The sequence below is a fragment of the Neovison vison genome, chromosome 4, assembly GCF_020171115.1.
Source record: "Neovison vison isolate M4711 chromosome 4, ASM_NN_V1, whole genome shotgun sequence".
Classification (NCBI taxonomy): Eukaryota; Metazoa; Chordata; class Mammalia; order Carnivora; family Mustelidae; genus Neogale; species Neogale vison.
The window spans coordinates 153,454,231-153,469,258 of NC_058094.1; the positions used below are offsets into that span (position 1 = coordinate 153,454,231).

At 35.5% G+C, this 15,028-nt stretch overlaps 1 pseudogene; it reads right to left on the bottom strand.

The window, feature by feature from the left end:
- Nucleotides 1-7,914: 7,914 nt before the first annotated feature.
- LOC122905576 lies at nucleotides 7,915-8,063 on the bottom strand (annotated as a pseudogene).
- Nucleotides 8,064-15,028: the final 6,965 nt, after the last annotated feature.

The following is a 15,028-nucleotide window of genomic DNA, read 5'->3' on the forward strand; positions in this document are numbered from 1 at the left end:
CTATATAGGAATTATCTGTAAACAGTTTAGAAGACTCTTAAAAGGTAGTTCCTAACACAAGAATTAAACAAATGGAGAGAGAGAAAATACTCTCGAATGAGATGTCTTATTGTGAAGGTATTACATCTCATATTTATCTGTGACTTCAAAATAATTCAAATAAGCCTCAAGCAAGATTTTGGAGAAACTTATTTATTTATTCACAGATTTGTGAGTTAGGAATCCAGGAAGGCTATATGATGTCAAAGGATTCACCTAAGACGGTTATGAGCACATAAACATTTGGAACTTTCATCAGAACTGACAGATGACCTCTCTGCCTCATGGCTGGTTTCCAAGAGGCAATGTTCTAAAAGTGGCCTCCAGTGAATGGGTGTTCCAAGAGAACCAAGTGGAGGGTGCGTGGTCTTTAATGACCTAGCCCTGGAAGTCCTATAGTATGAATTTTACCACACTGTATTGGTCAAAGTCACAACCCCACCCTGATAGAAGTGGAGTTAGGGACACCATCTCAGAGTGGGCAGAGTATCAAGAAAAATATGTGTGATTGGAGACATTGTTGAGTTCATCTTTGCAAAATCTGTCACAGTTGTATATACACATAGATGAGGATGACATTTCATGAAATATGTAATAGGTTTAATCAATTCTGCCCCTCAAGCCTGCTCTTCACAAAAGAAAAGAAGGAAAAAAGAAAATGAAATTTAACCATTGAGTAAAAAATGGAAGAAGAAAGTGGAAGAAGCGAAGAACAAAAGTTCTTTTAAACAGAGAGTTAGTAAAATTTCAAATTGAAATGTAATTAGGTTACATGAGGAATGTTGTTCCTCATTCATAGGAAAATAAAAAGCAATTGATTGTTAAAAATGACAGGACTGAATATTTGTTCTGAAAAGACTCCTCTTTCTGTGGTGTGGCAAGTGAATAGGAGGAAGATCATAGAAAGTAAAGGAAAACCAATTAGTAGTATATTAACATAATCAGAGGGAAAGATAGAGGTTGCTTGAAATAAAATAGAAAGAGTGGGAATGAAAAGATGTACACTTGTTCAGGGTAGTGATATCAATGGGAATGCTAATAAATTAGATGTGAAGGAGGAGGAAGTAAGAAGCATCAAGGATTAACATCTAAATGAAGCAACTTTTCTGGGGCAGTTGGTGAGGGGGAGTCTATAAACTTGGGCTTACTCACGGATTTTGAATATCTAGAATTCAGAGCAGAGGTCTCCCATTAAGTAACATTTTGAAGACCTTTGTATAAATGTAGCTTGCTATTAGTGTGTGAAAAATTTACCTATGAAATTATAAAGTTCAGTTAAGCCACTGTCATGAGATTTTTGATCATAATTTACTTTTTTTATATCTCTTATAAAATCATATGAAATATTTGAAATGTACAGATATTTTAAAACATTCCTAAAGAAATGGGTGGATACATACCCTTTAGGATACTCACCATAAATTTCTTTTGACCCACCTTTAAAATGACTTATGAAGGTATTTTATCGAAGATAGAAGAAATGGCAGGTTCTTAAAATATAATTAATCAGCAGGGACTGGTGAATTTGGGGTCATATTTTAACCAATCAAGCTTGGAAGAGGAGTAACATCTTGTGTAAACAGTGCTACTTGATAGTAACATTTATACCTAAAAATTGAGACATTTTATGTGTTTAGCACTTTACATAGATTAGCTCATGTATTTAAAAACATCTTGAGTGAAATCACAGTATTACTTTCACTTTAAATATTTGGAAATGGGTACAGAGAAATTATAGTCCTTAAAAAAGATTACCTGTAAGTGAAGAAGCTAAGATATAAATTTAGGTGATTCCTATCTATATCAAAGATAAGTCAACATCTTCAAAAAGAAAAACATGTAAGTATTCATGAGAAATACTAGTTAGTAGTTTCTGTTGCATTAGAAAAGGGATTTATGTAATGAGATTTAGTAATATTTGAAAAAACAAAACTGGTAAGTCTAATAACTTTGGATTAGTGACTTCTTTTGAAATTAATCAAGTAGAATATTTTAGTTGTTTTTTTTTTTCCTCTCTCATCTGGAATGAGGTGTGGAGGGTTGGCCAATTGTTAATTATTTGGCTATGATGTTATGAATAATATCTGAGAGCAAAATATCTAGACATGAGAGTTGGAATGTGTTTCTTAATTAGTTTTTGGCAGAATTGGGACTTCTCATCTTTATTGGCCAGGAGTGCTAAGATTGGGTAGAGAACTATTACATTTTAGAATGCCTTATTTTTAACAGATTTCTTGAAAGAGATTTTTGGGAGGATTTACATATTAGCAAATGGGAGCATGAAATCTTTAAGGTAAAGTTAAGATAAAATTTTAAAGTAATTTTTCATTTTTATGAACAGCTCAACAAGGTAGACACCTTGTAATAAGTAGTACATTGCCCTCAACATTGTCTTCAATAAAAGTATAGATAAAATTTTCATTCTCATACTTTTAGTTAGTAGGAGAAATCTGAAACAATGGATAACATAAAATATATGGTTATAAATCTCAGAGTCATATTCCATGAATACATGGAATTGTTCCTCCCCAAACAAAATCTGCCAATCTATATTAAAACATTAAGATTCAGATGGTTTCAAAAATTATGGTGAGTAAATATAACCATAACTATAGTGTTTTACCTAACTCCTAATCCTCATGTTTAAATGATATCATGGACAAATTTTTAACTTACAACTTATTTATCTTAGCTTTTCTTCTGTATCTTGTAAGGTAGAAATAATTCCACCTTGGTAGTGAGGTTTCTTAATATCATTCACTTTGTGGATAATCTTAATTTTTCAGTCAGCCTGAATATCTATGTCCTACCTTTTTCCTATGATCAAATCTCTCTCTAAAACTCCCTTCCCTTGCATTCAAGCTAGTTGTATCATGAGTCCTTGCCTTGATCATTTACTTTAATAATCACGACGGTTCCCCTGAAATGCGAACCTCATCCTATCCATATAAGTATTCCTTGGAACCTTAGAAATTTCCCCTAAAAATCCTTGACATCATTGAAATCTTGTTATCTGCTATTGGGTCCACTGATGCTGTTCACCACCTGTCTGGATCTCCAAAGCTTGCTGGTACTATGCCAGGTTTCCTTGATCAGTTGTTGAAAATACTGCCAGTTGTCTCTGGATAAATTTCCACCTAATATTGCCAGTTATTATTCAATCCAATTCCGGGCTCTGTATGCCTAGCTGGACTGTATGTGTTGTAATGGAATCACAGACCTGGGTTCAATGCTTGGTCCTGATACTTAACAAATGTTTGACTTAACCAAATTACTCAACTTCATTGAGTGCTATTTTCTTCATTTTGAAATGAGGATAGAAAGAATAATTTTAGTCTGATATTTAATGGATCCTGAAGAGTTGGTTATGAAGATATGGAAATTATGAATTGAACACTGAATCTATGGACTGGCACTATACTAAGCTCTTTATAGGAATGATAATGATATAGGGATTGCCGTGATTTCCATTTAAGTGCCTTACTATATAAAGTCTTACAGTTTATTCTGACTCCAGAGGCATAGTAAATACTATGATCTACTTTATACTAATGTAGTAAAAAATAGAGATAAAGCACTTGGAATCACCTCTAGCATCTGGGTATCAATTCCACCATGACTTGTTGGTAACTTGAACACAGGTAGGATTCCTATTTTGGTGTGAGTATCTCATACTCAAGTCCAATTTCTCTTAGGATTGTCCAAATTTAAAAAGTATGTGCTGTTACATAGTATTATCAGTAGGTAATATTGCTTTTCTTGTGCTGTACCTGTGTCTTCCTTATACTTGTATCCCATCTGATTCCTTTCTATTTCTTACCCCCAAACTTGTGTATTTACCAAAATGCTGCAGTAAATGTGTTTTATTATTTTTTTAAGTTTATTTATTTGAGAGAGAGAGAGCACAGCAGAGGGAGCAGCAGGCAGAGGAAGAGGGAGAAGCAGGTTTCCCACTGAGCAGGGAGTCCAACGTGGGGCTTGATGCCAGGACCCTAGGATTATGACCTGAGCTGAGGGCAGATGCTTAACCAACTGAGCCACCAAAGCACCACTATAGTAATCTATCTTAAATACAATTATATCTTGGAGATATTGAAATTAACATTATTTTAATGATATAAAAGTAATGTGAACTGATTAATTAAAAAATTATATGAATTAACTTTATAGTTTACCCTTGAATAATATGTGTTAGAACTGCATGGACCTACTTACGTGTAGATTTCTTTTGACAATACAATACAGAATAGTACCATAAATGTATTTTTGCTTCCTTATAATTTTTTTAGAGATTATATTTATTTGACAGAGAGCACAAGCAGGGGGAGGGGCAGAGGGAGAGGGAGAAGCAGACTCCCCACTGAGCAGGGATCCCAACATGGGGCTCCATCCCAGAATCCTGGGGTCATGATCTTAGCTAAATGCAGAAGCTTAACTGACTGAGCTACCTGGTGCCCCCCTCCTTTTATTTTTTATTATTATTATTTTTTTTTTACATTTTCTTTTCTCTTTGTTTTTACATTTGTTTTGTTTTCTCTCTCTCTCTCTTACATTTTTAACATTTTCTTTTCTCTGGCTTTATTAGAATACAGTAAGTGACACATAAAACATACATAATATTTGTTATTGACTGCTTACTTCAGTAAGACTTCTGGCCAACAGTAGGCTATTAACAGTTAAGTTTGGGAAAGATAAAAGTTATAAAAGTTACAAATTTTTGACTGCACTGAGGTCAGTGCTCTTAGCCTCCATTTGTTAAAGGGTCAACAACTGTATTTGTATGAGCTACATGTCTCTCCAGAGGATATCTGTTACAGGGACTAAACTTTGTTGTAATTAATGAAAAGAAAGTTTCTTAAATTGCATTTTCGAAGTAATTTATTTATTTGTAGACCTTGGAATACATTGAAATATCTTTTACCGACAACCCAAGTCACTCATTTGAAACTTCATTCTACCACTACCAGTTACAAAGGAAACAGTTTCCTTAAACTCTTTTTAAAATGAATATTGGTGTCAAGAACTGTAAAGTGTCTGAGCATTTACTCTACTTAAAAAGCTTTTAGGTTAGCCAGTCATAATTTAATGGATGCTGGCTGAAGATACAAGACTCCTAGATCAGGGACAAAGATATTTACTACTCGTAGTATGAGTAGTGAATATGAGCTGCTTCTTCTTCTTCTTTTTCTTCTTTTTTAGTTTCCTTGTTGTCATTTCGTACATGGTGACACACATGGGCTCTGGTAAATGCTTCTCATGCCATAGTTTGGTGTCATAGCTGAGGAACTCCAAAATAAGGGAAACTGAATCTTTTATAACAGACTCTAAACCTGCCCGAACTTGGCACTGGATGGAGGAGTATTATCTGTATTGAGCTTGAAAATACAAAACACACACACACTCTCTGCTCAAGAGAGAGAGGCATGCTTTCTCTCTTTCAAGGTTGTTTATAGTACAAACATCTTTGAAAAAATAGCCCAGATCATAAGCTATTAGTGCTTCTGTTTGTAAAATGTACATTAATATAGGAGTCCCACACAGAATTGTTTCCTAATAGTTGGTCAAATGGAACATTATTTGATGTGCTTTGAAGTTGTACTTTGATTAAAATTCAGTAGTTCTAGTTGATAATACCCCAAATGAAGAAATCTATTCATCTTGGTTTGGGGGACAACCCATGGCTATTCTTCTAGTATCCTCAATAATTTTCTCTACTATTTTGAATAAGTAGTTCCAGAAAATGTAATTCTACTTTGGTATTTTGATGATCGATTCCAAATACTGGTGGCTATGCTACATGATGAAATCTGTGGTGATGGATACAGCAGGAATATTTAAGAGGTAAAATCTGTAGAAGACAAATGTCAGCTTTTGGCAGTTAACATCCTTAGCATTCATTTGCTCAATCAAACTGCATGTCTATTATATATTTAAGATATGCCCAGCACAGTTGTACTTATGCTGAGGACACTATAGTTAATGAAACAGAAAAAAATTCTGTGTCACAGAATTTGTTATCTAGTGGCAGAAGAAGAAATTATATTACCATCTTGGACATTCAAAGAAATGAAAATGATCCAGTTCCCTGCCATACCCATTCCCTTTTATTCCTCTTTTCTGTTCTACTTTCCCCCATACTCACTGCTGTGTGTGTGCGCGTATTTATCTATTATATCAAATTCACTTTGCTAATAAATTTTTCCAACTTGAATGTGTGAGGCATGAGGGCAGGGTTTTCTAATTTATTTGGTGCTATACACACAAGGTACAGAGGTTTCTGATACAAGAAAAGATAAAACAAATATTTGTAGAGTACATACTTCTGTGAATAGATAAAATAGATTTTCAGGGAGCAAAGGCCTCCAGAGGAAATCTTCCCAAAGACCACAGAATTAGAGGAGGGAAGAAAATGATAGTGGCCTTTTGGTAATAGATGTGACATATTTATGTATTATCAGAAAAAAATCATAAGTGAAACTTCATTGGGAGTTATAATTCCTCTAACACTGAATATATAAGAGATAGGAAATTGTTAGTTTATTACTTTCTGGAGCCATGTTGATACCTTCCAGACTGGTGTAGCCTGGGGAGAAATGGTTTCATATATAAAAGTGTTCATGGAAATTTTTTTAGACAGAAAACAGATCTAAATCCAGCCAGGCATATAGAAACAAGATATTTTCTAAAAATATACCTTGATAAACAGAGACCAGTTCAGTTCCTCCATATTTAGTTTTAATTTCAATGGGAGGCAATTAATATGAAGGTATATGAGAGGGTAATTCTGTACACATATTTAATTAAAACTTTTCTATGCCAAGAGTGGTTATTATGCCAATTCTAAATGAAGGACTTATGTTTTTTGCTTTACATATTCCTGTTGGCTCAGGATAGAAGAATTTGAGTTAAAATACATTTTGCCAGGTTACCAAAAAGCTGGTCTTAACTGGGGCCTTAAGATTGAAAGGGGCTAAAGAAACAGACTTCTTGCATGTCTTCATAGATAATATTCTAGAGAACTGCAAAATAGGACAGAAGAGGTGAACCTTTAATAACAACTATCTAAAGAGCTTTTTGACATTTTTGTAACTTGCCAAGATCCAGTGTATGGTTTCAGGAAGCTGGATTTTTAAAATTTTATTTTATTAATTTTAGAGAGAGTACAAGCAGGAGGCACAGAGGGAGATGGGGAGAGAGAATCCCAAGCAGTCTCCACACTCAGCATTGAACTGGACACAAGGCTCAATCACATGACCCTGAGATCACAACCTGACCTGAAATCAAGAGTCGGATGCTTAACCAACTGAGCCACCCAGGTGCTGTGGGAAATTGGGTATCTTATATGTATATTTTCATTTTTAACTGATGGTATGTTGCTCTTTTAGTTGAAAAATCTTCATCTGTAATATCTTTGAAGATGCTTTTCCCTAAGGAGAAAAACAACTTCTCATCCTGTTTTATCTTTGAGTTCAAGAATTTTAATTCAGAATATTCATTTTTTTAAAATCTTACTCATGTTTTGTCAATATTCTAAGGTATTCATGAGGAAGCAGCTGACATGAAGGAGAAAATGAAAGGAATAAACTGAAGAAAAATTTGGATTCATAAACAGAGAATCTTTACATGATGACACTAAGGATTTCTCAAACTCTAAGGGATAAATGAACCAAATAATTTCTAGATGTGATAGGTTTTGACTTAGGCATAACAGCAGCCATTGTAGAAACACTAGACAATCAAGAAGAAATACCATTTTTAAACATTTAGGACCTCTAAATTTTTTAGAGAATATTTTTATTTTAATCTACAAAAGAGAGAGGGTCATGTACTAATCTTGGGAAGGCATAAGAACTCATGACCTTATGGGACTTCTTTTCCTTACAATTTTAATCATTTTAACTCAAAATGAAAAAACCTATGATTCTAATGTAGTTCAATTTATAAATGAATGATGTGCAATGGATAAGCATCGCCCTGGGAAAACCACCTTCGTGATCATGGTATCTCCCCTGCCAGGTAAGTATTATAAATGAATGATGTGAAGCAGCCTGTATTACTTTTAGTAAGTTATAAAAAAAATCGCTGGTAAGGCAAAAAATGTACAAGCCAATCAATATTTTTTCGCAATCTATTTCTAATGAAAGGAAGCTTGACACTAATGTAAAAAATGGCCCTTCAAACTCATTTTTTATTCTTTTATTCATTAGGAGAATATGACTCCTTATAGGCATCATAATTCATAGTATTTTTTTCCTAGTTGCAAAGACTACTTTCTAGAATTCTAGTCACTTACCAGTAATTATTATATGGTTTAAAAAATTAATTTGAAATTAATTCTATGAAATTAATTAATTAATTTTAATTAATTTAATTAATATAGTTTAAAAAATATTTTGAAATTCTATGAAATTAATTAATTTTATAGAAACACAATTTTATAGAAACATACACATGGTGCTGGAGATGGTAGAATCTTCCTAAGAGGATGTTGCCTGATTGAATACATGTTTACTATTTATGTCAGGGCTCCCCAAGAAAGGCACAATAAGCAGCTACCTGAGAACAGCTAGTTGTACCCCCACCCCCTTTCTATGAAAGTCTGTTTATGTTATTCTACCCTCCAACCAATGGATAGGATTCTCTTCTATCACTTGGGCAAATGTTGGGAAGTGGGAATGGGACCCAAGGGAGAAGAACTATAGACTTTGGAAACATTAGATCCTGAATTTTGCTCTTGCCTCACAGAAATGAAAAAGTTAGTCTTGGGGTGGTGGAAAATGAAAGAGCTGTTTCACCAAATAAATGATCAGAATACCCACTAGGAGTCTGGTAACTCTTGACAAGTCCTATTGTATACATGAGACTTAGTTCACGTAGAGCCCTTTGGGGAAAGGACTTGTTATCACCATTTTCTAGATGAAAAAATATACAAGAGTTTATTTAGTTTGATTTAGTTTCACATTTCTTAGGCCAAAACACACTGACTTAAGATGACAGAATTCAACGATAGTCAGTTTGCGTACTACTAGGAAGAACGCTTCACCCCTACTCCTTCAGAGGTCATGGACACATTGTACTTGTGCTGTGTTAAAGCTCTCTTTACCTCAAGTCTGCCCCAAGTTGGACTGAGGTAATTGCATCTAATTTTTTATTATTTTATGTTTTTATCCCCATTCCTCCTTTCAACAAAGTTACTTTATACATTTGTAACATAGTTAGGTTTTTTGTTTGTTTTCTTTGTTTTTGCCATGGTCTTCATTCTTTTCTGCCATCTCCTGATGATGTTTTTTTGTTAATTTGCTTATGTTAAGGTTTATTCTTTGTTTTACAAAGGTCTTTGGTTTTGAAAATGCAGGATGCTGTGTATCTGCATTATAGTATCCCACAGTTTGACAATCCTAAACCTCTCCTCTGCTTAATTTTTTTCTCTCTCCCCGTTAACACCTGTAACCACTGATCTTTTCACAGTGTCTGTAGTTTTGCCTTTTGTAGAACATCATACACTTGAAATCATACAGCATGTGGCCTTTTCAGACTGGCTTCTTTCTCTTAGCAATGTGTATTTAAGTTTCCTCTCTGTCTTTTCATGGTGTAATAGTGCATTTTTTGTTTGTTTTTTTGGAATAATATTCCATGGTGCGACATACCACAGTTTCGCTCTTTACCTGTAAATAACATGTAGGTTGCTTCCAGTTTGGGATGATACCAATAAAACTGTTGTCAACATCCCTGTGCAAGTTTTTACAATAATGTATGTTTTCAACTCAATTGGATAAATACCTAGGAGCACAAGTGCTGCCTCATTATAAGACTATTTTTTGCATTGTGAAAAATGGTCAAATTCTCTCCCAAAGTGGCTGTACCATTTTGCATTCCCACCAGTAATGAATGAGAGATACTGATGCTCCACATCTTCATCAGCATTGGGTGTTGTCAATGTTTGGGGTTTTAGCCATTCTAATGCATGTGTAGTGGTACTCATTTTAATTTACAATTCTCTAATGACAGGGGATATTGAGTACCTTTTCAAACATTTCTATGCAGTCTGCCTATCTTCTTTAGTAAGAATCTGTTCTGATCTTTTACCCTCTTTTCAGTTGGGATTTTGCTTTTCATTGTTGAATTTTATTAGTCATAGCCTTCAATGTCGTATGTGTCCCCCCTAAGCACTACTTTCACAATATTCCACACATTTTTTTAAAATTTTTTAAGATTTTATTTATTTATTTGACAGATAGAGAGTACAAGTAGGCAGAGCAGCAGGCAGAGGGAAAAGAAGACTTTCCACTAAGCAGGGAGCCCGATGCAGGGCTTGATCCTAGGACCCTGGGATCATGACCCGTATGGAAGGCAGTCACTTAACCAACTGAGCCACCCAGGCGCCCCAGTAGGCAGAGAGGCAGGCAGAAAGGGGGAAGCAGGCTCCTTGCTGAGCAGAGAGCCCTATGCAGGACTCAATCCCAGCACCCTGAGATCATGACCTGAGCTGAAGGCAGAGGCTTTAACCCACTGAACCACCCAGGTGCCCTCACACATTTTAATAAGTTGTGTTTTCATTGACATTTAGTTCAAAATATTAGTTAAATTCTGGAGACTTCTTTGATTTGTTATTTAGGATCATATTATTTAATCTTTAAATGTTGGATTTTTCTGGTTATATTTCTGTTAATGATTTCTAGTTTAATTCCTTGTTTCTCATCTTACTTTTTTCAAGTTTGTTGAGATGAGTTTGATGGCCTAGCATGTGGTTTAGCTTGGTGAATCTTCCCTGTGAGCTTAAAAAGTATTCTGCTGCGGGGGGGGGGGGGAAGTATTCTGCTGTGTTGAAGTATTCCACAAATGTCAACTATGAAATACTTGGTTGATGCTTTTGTTCAGGAAAACTGCATCCTAATTCTCTGTCTTCCTGATCTGTTGATTACTGAAAGATGGTTGTGGCTTTTGTTTGTTTGTTTTTCATACTAGAAGAGTTGTAAGTACTATAAAATTATCTAACATTTTTATCTCATAAATTTCAAAATTTTTTATGACCTCTTCTTTGGGACTTACATCATCCTTTTTTTTTTTTTTTTTTCCCATCCTAAATGAAGAACATACTTTGTAGGCCAAGTCATATTCTCAAGATGTATTTCTAGCAGCTATCCTGGAACCACAACTCAAAATGAGTGTTAAATTCTGAGAATTTAAAAAGCTAGGAATCTGTGCTCTTAAAATCTACTTATCACAGCAACTAACTATTCTGTTAGTTAGCACTGCTTAAGTGTGGGTTCCTGTAACCTTCTGTGGAGGCCTTGATCTTCCTGCTGCTGTCACAGCTAGGCAAACAGTGTCACCATTGTCTTCACTGAGAGTTAGTAGAGCATGGGAATTCAGGATACAGACTCTGGAGTCACACTAACTGGATTTGAACCCCACCACATACAAGCCATGTGACCTTGGAAATCTTGTTTAACCTCTCAGTGCTGCAGTTCCTTCATCTACAAAATGAAAGCTGGAAAGTGTCTAACACATTGAGATCACATTGGGTTATTAAGGGGATTAAGTAAGTTAATGTACGAAAATTTCTTAAATGGAACTTGGAACTGAAGAAACATTATGTAGGTAACCAGAAGCCAGTCTCAATCCCTTTTCTGGTTGCTGTGTTTACTACAGAGCTTGGAAATATAAAAATTCATCTTAGCCTGTCTTGATTTTAGGGATTTTCATTGATCTATAGAGAAGGCTTCAAAAAATCACTTGCTTCCCTGGTGAAAGGAATAGCTGGGATTCATACTGGCCTTCACCTTCTTCTACCTACCTACAAAGCTGATACATTGGTTAGAGCTGAAGGAGGGCAAGGTTAAGATAGTGACTGAGTCTTCAGCCCTAATATCAGTCCAAAGTGGCGTATTCTTACTTCTGAAATAAGATAACTAAATTGCAATCTGTCACTGACATAGCCAATTCAATTATACAACTACTCCAAATAATATTCCCTTCTAAAATGCTTAGCTAGGGCTTACTAATATCAAACACTGTGTTATACATTTTATATGTGTTATTTTTAATTCTCACAAAACTTGTTGGGGAGGGTACAATTATTCTATCTTAAAGATGAAACTGAGATTTAGGAAGATTACCAAATTTGTATAGTTAGTAAGTAGAGGAGTAGGGCTTTGAACCAAAGTTTTCCCAGTTTTACCAAGTTTTTAACAGCTGATCTGTTCATAGGCCTTGTAGATACAGAAAGCAAGCTAGATGCAGGGAAGGAGAGCATTTGAAATTATTGCCATAAAATTAAATAGAAAAGTGATCAGAAATTAAAGGAAAAGGAGACATGGCACTTGCTATTTCTATAAGTATCTAAAATGACCAAATGGATACAGTTATTCAGTTTTCAAATTCTCTTTGCTCATCATAAAATAGGAAAGTGCTGCCTAACTTCGAAGTTGTGCATTTAGTCTTCCACGGTAGAAACCAACATGGTTTGTGTCTGAAAGCATTTTGTGTAGCATTTGTGAATGGGTTAGTGGTTAAAATCCACTTCCTAATTGTCATGTGTCCACCCACTGCTATTGTTACAGACTTAGCCATAACTCCAAGGTCTGGTATGCTACAAAAAGGCATTATTTCCCCCGCCGCCTCCCCCCCTCAGCTTCATATTTACCCATTCAGCAAAATCAGGATAGATACAGATTAATTCTATTGCAATAAAAACTATTTCCATCACTTCTCATGTTAAACATGCTACTCTATTTTGTGAATAGACCCACGGGACTGTAAATTCTTACCTTTAGAGGCTATAGCCTTTCCAAAAGTATTTGAAACTTGAAGAGATCTATAAACATTTATGTAGGAATCATAACCACAACCCAAAATAAACAAACATAGGAAACCATTAGGGTGGCTGGTGAAGTTTAAAACAATAATAAATATGCTCACATTGCTACTAGGAGATAAAATAATAAAACCAACTGCACAATTAAATATACACAAATATCTTTCTCCACATGGTTATTTATTTTTCCTTTAGAAGTAAATTTAACTCTTTTATTGTTGAAATGGCTATATATTTTTGAATGAAACAAACGACACAATGAGAATGAAAATGGTAATGTCTACAGATGCTATGCATACACTGTGATCTTGGGAATACAGACCACAATGATGATCTCTATCATCAGTCTGGATTTTTGTTCCTTCTGAAGATGTAAGCATTGATGTCATTCTAAACACACAGACCTAAATAAAAATGCAAAAGGAATGCAAATTTCCATTCATTTCTTCCATACTTTTCTCATTTCTTTTATTCACTCATCTTGCAATTATTTCTATGGCTTTGCTCTTTAAGAGAATGAGGGAACTGCAAAGCCACCATCAAAACTCATATTTTCCATGTAACGATTTACAACTGAGGATGAAAAATGAATGATATGGGGCGCCTGAGTGGCTTAAGTGGGTTAAGCCTCTGCCTTCTGCTCAGGTCATGATCTCAGGATCCTGGGATGGAGTCCCACATCGGGCTCTCTGCTCAGCGGGGAGCCTGCTTCCCCCTCTCTCTCTGCCTGCCTCTCTGCCTACTTTTGATCTCTCTCTCTCTGTCAAATAAATAAATAAAATCTTAAAAAAGAAAAAAAGAAAAATGAATGATAAGAGTTGGAAAGTAAACACATGTTGATGCATAAAGTGTGAATGAAGAATGAAACAAATAGTAGCTATAGGGTTTCAGGGAAGAGAACGTTCAGTGATAGAGTGGAGGCAGAGAATGGATGATGATTACGTCGAGGAGGTAGAACTTGGGACCAACTTGAATTCTTACTGTACTCTTGCAGGAAAAGGCACTTCCAGTTGTGGGAATTGACTTGTGGACTTCTGAAAAGCTCTTCTCCTTTTTGCTTTGGACTCATTCCTATCTCAGTGGCTGTGGCTGTGCAGGAAAGCACAGCCATATCAGACCTGAGGCATTAATCTAGAGGCTCTACTTATGGGTTTGGCTCTTGGCTGGCATCTGGAATTTCGCCCTTTGAAATGTCTGATATGCTGATAAGGTTGCTTTACCTGACTAGCACACTCAACATGTGGTTTGCTTCTGGGAGTATGGAATTTCATTAGTTAGGATTTATCATTGTGCGTCTGTGACCCTCTTCCAATAAAAACCTTGCAGCCTGAATCTCAAACAGGTTTCCTAGACAGACACATGGCTCAGGGAAAAGACATTGCTTTTCACTGCTGAGGGTAGGGCTCCCTTGGAGCAGCCTCTTCCCAGAGGGAGACTGTAGAAAGTTTATATACAGCAGCATCTTGCAACTCTGCCTTTTTCCTTTTCCCTTACTGCCATCTGCCATGTATGCTTACTGTGCTGTAGTGAATACAAGGTCTGTGAGTGGGGCTAGTGAACCACTGAATGTCTGGATGGTCTGTGTGTCCTCAAAACATCAGTCCAGCAGCCCCCTTCATTTTTTATATTTTTCGTCTACCTACAAGGGCACCATATTGAATTATTTCAGTGCAGCTGAAGGAAAATAGAATTAGGGGTTAAGTCGCCATCTTACTTAAAAGCCTTCCAGTGGGCTCTCATGATACCTGTTGTCTTCTGACTCTACCAATAATTTTCAGGTATCATACACATCTCACTTTGATAGCCAGGTTCTAGCTCCATTGATTTATTTTTGATTTCTTTGAAACACTAAGCTTCCCCCCTGCTCCTTATTTTGGGTCTTTGCTTGTGCATTAACTCTTTCTGAAAGATTCTCCACCCACCTCTCCTTCCCACCTACCCACCAAACACATATGACAATGTAGTTTATTCTTATCTCTGAAGTCTTAGTTTAATTATCATCTCTCAAAGAGGGCTTTTTGACTCCCCAGTTTTATACAGCACCTTCTCCTCTCTGTTATTTGTTTGCATAACACTCTGATTCTCTTGTCATTTATTACAGTTTATAATTATATATATACGTATATATATAAATTATATATATATATATACGTATATATATAATTTATATAT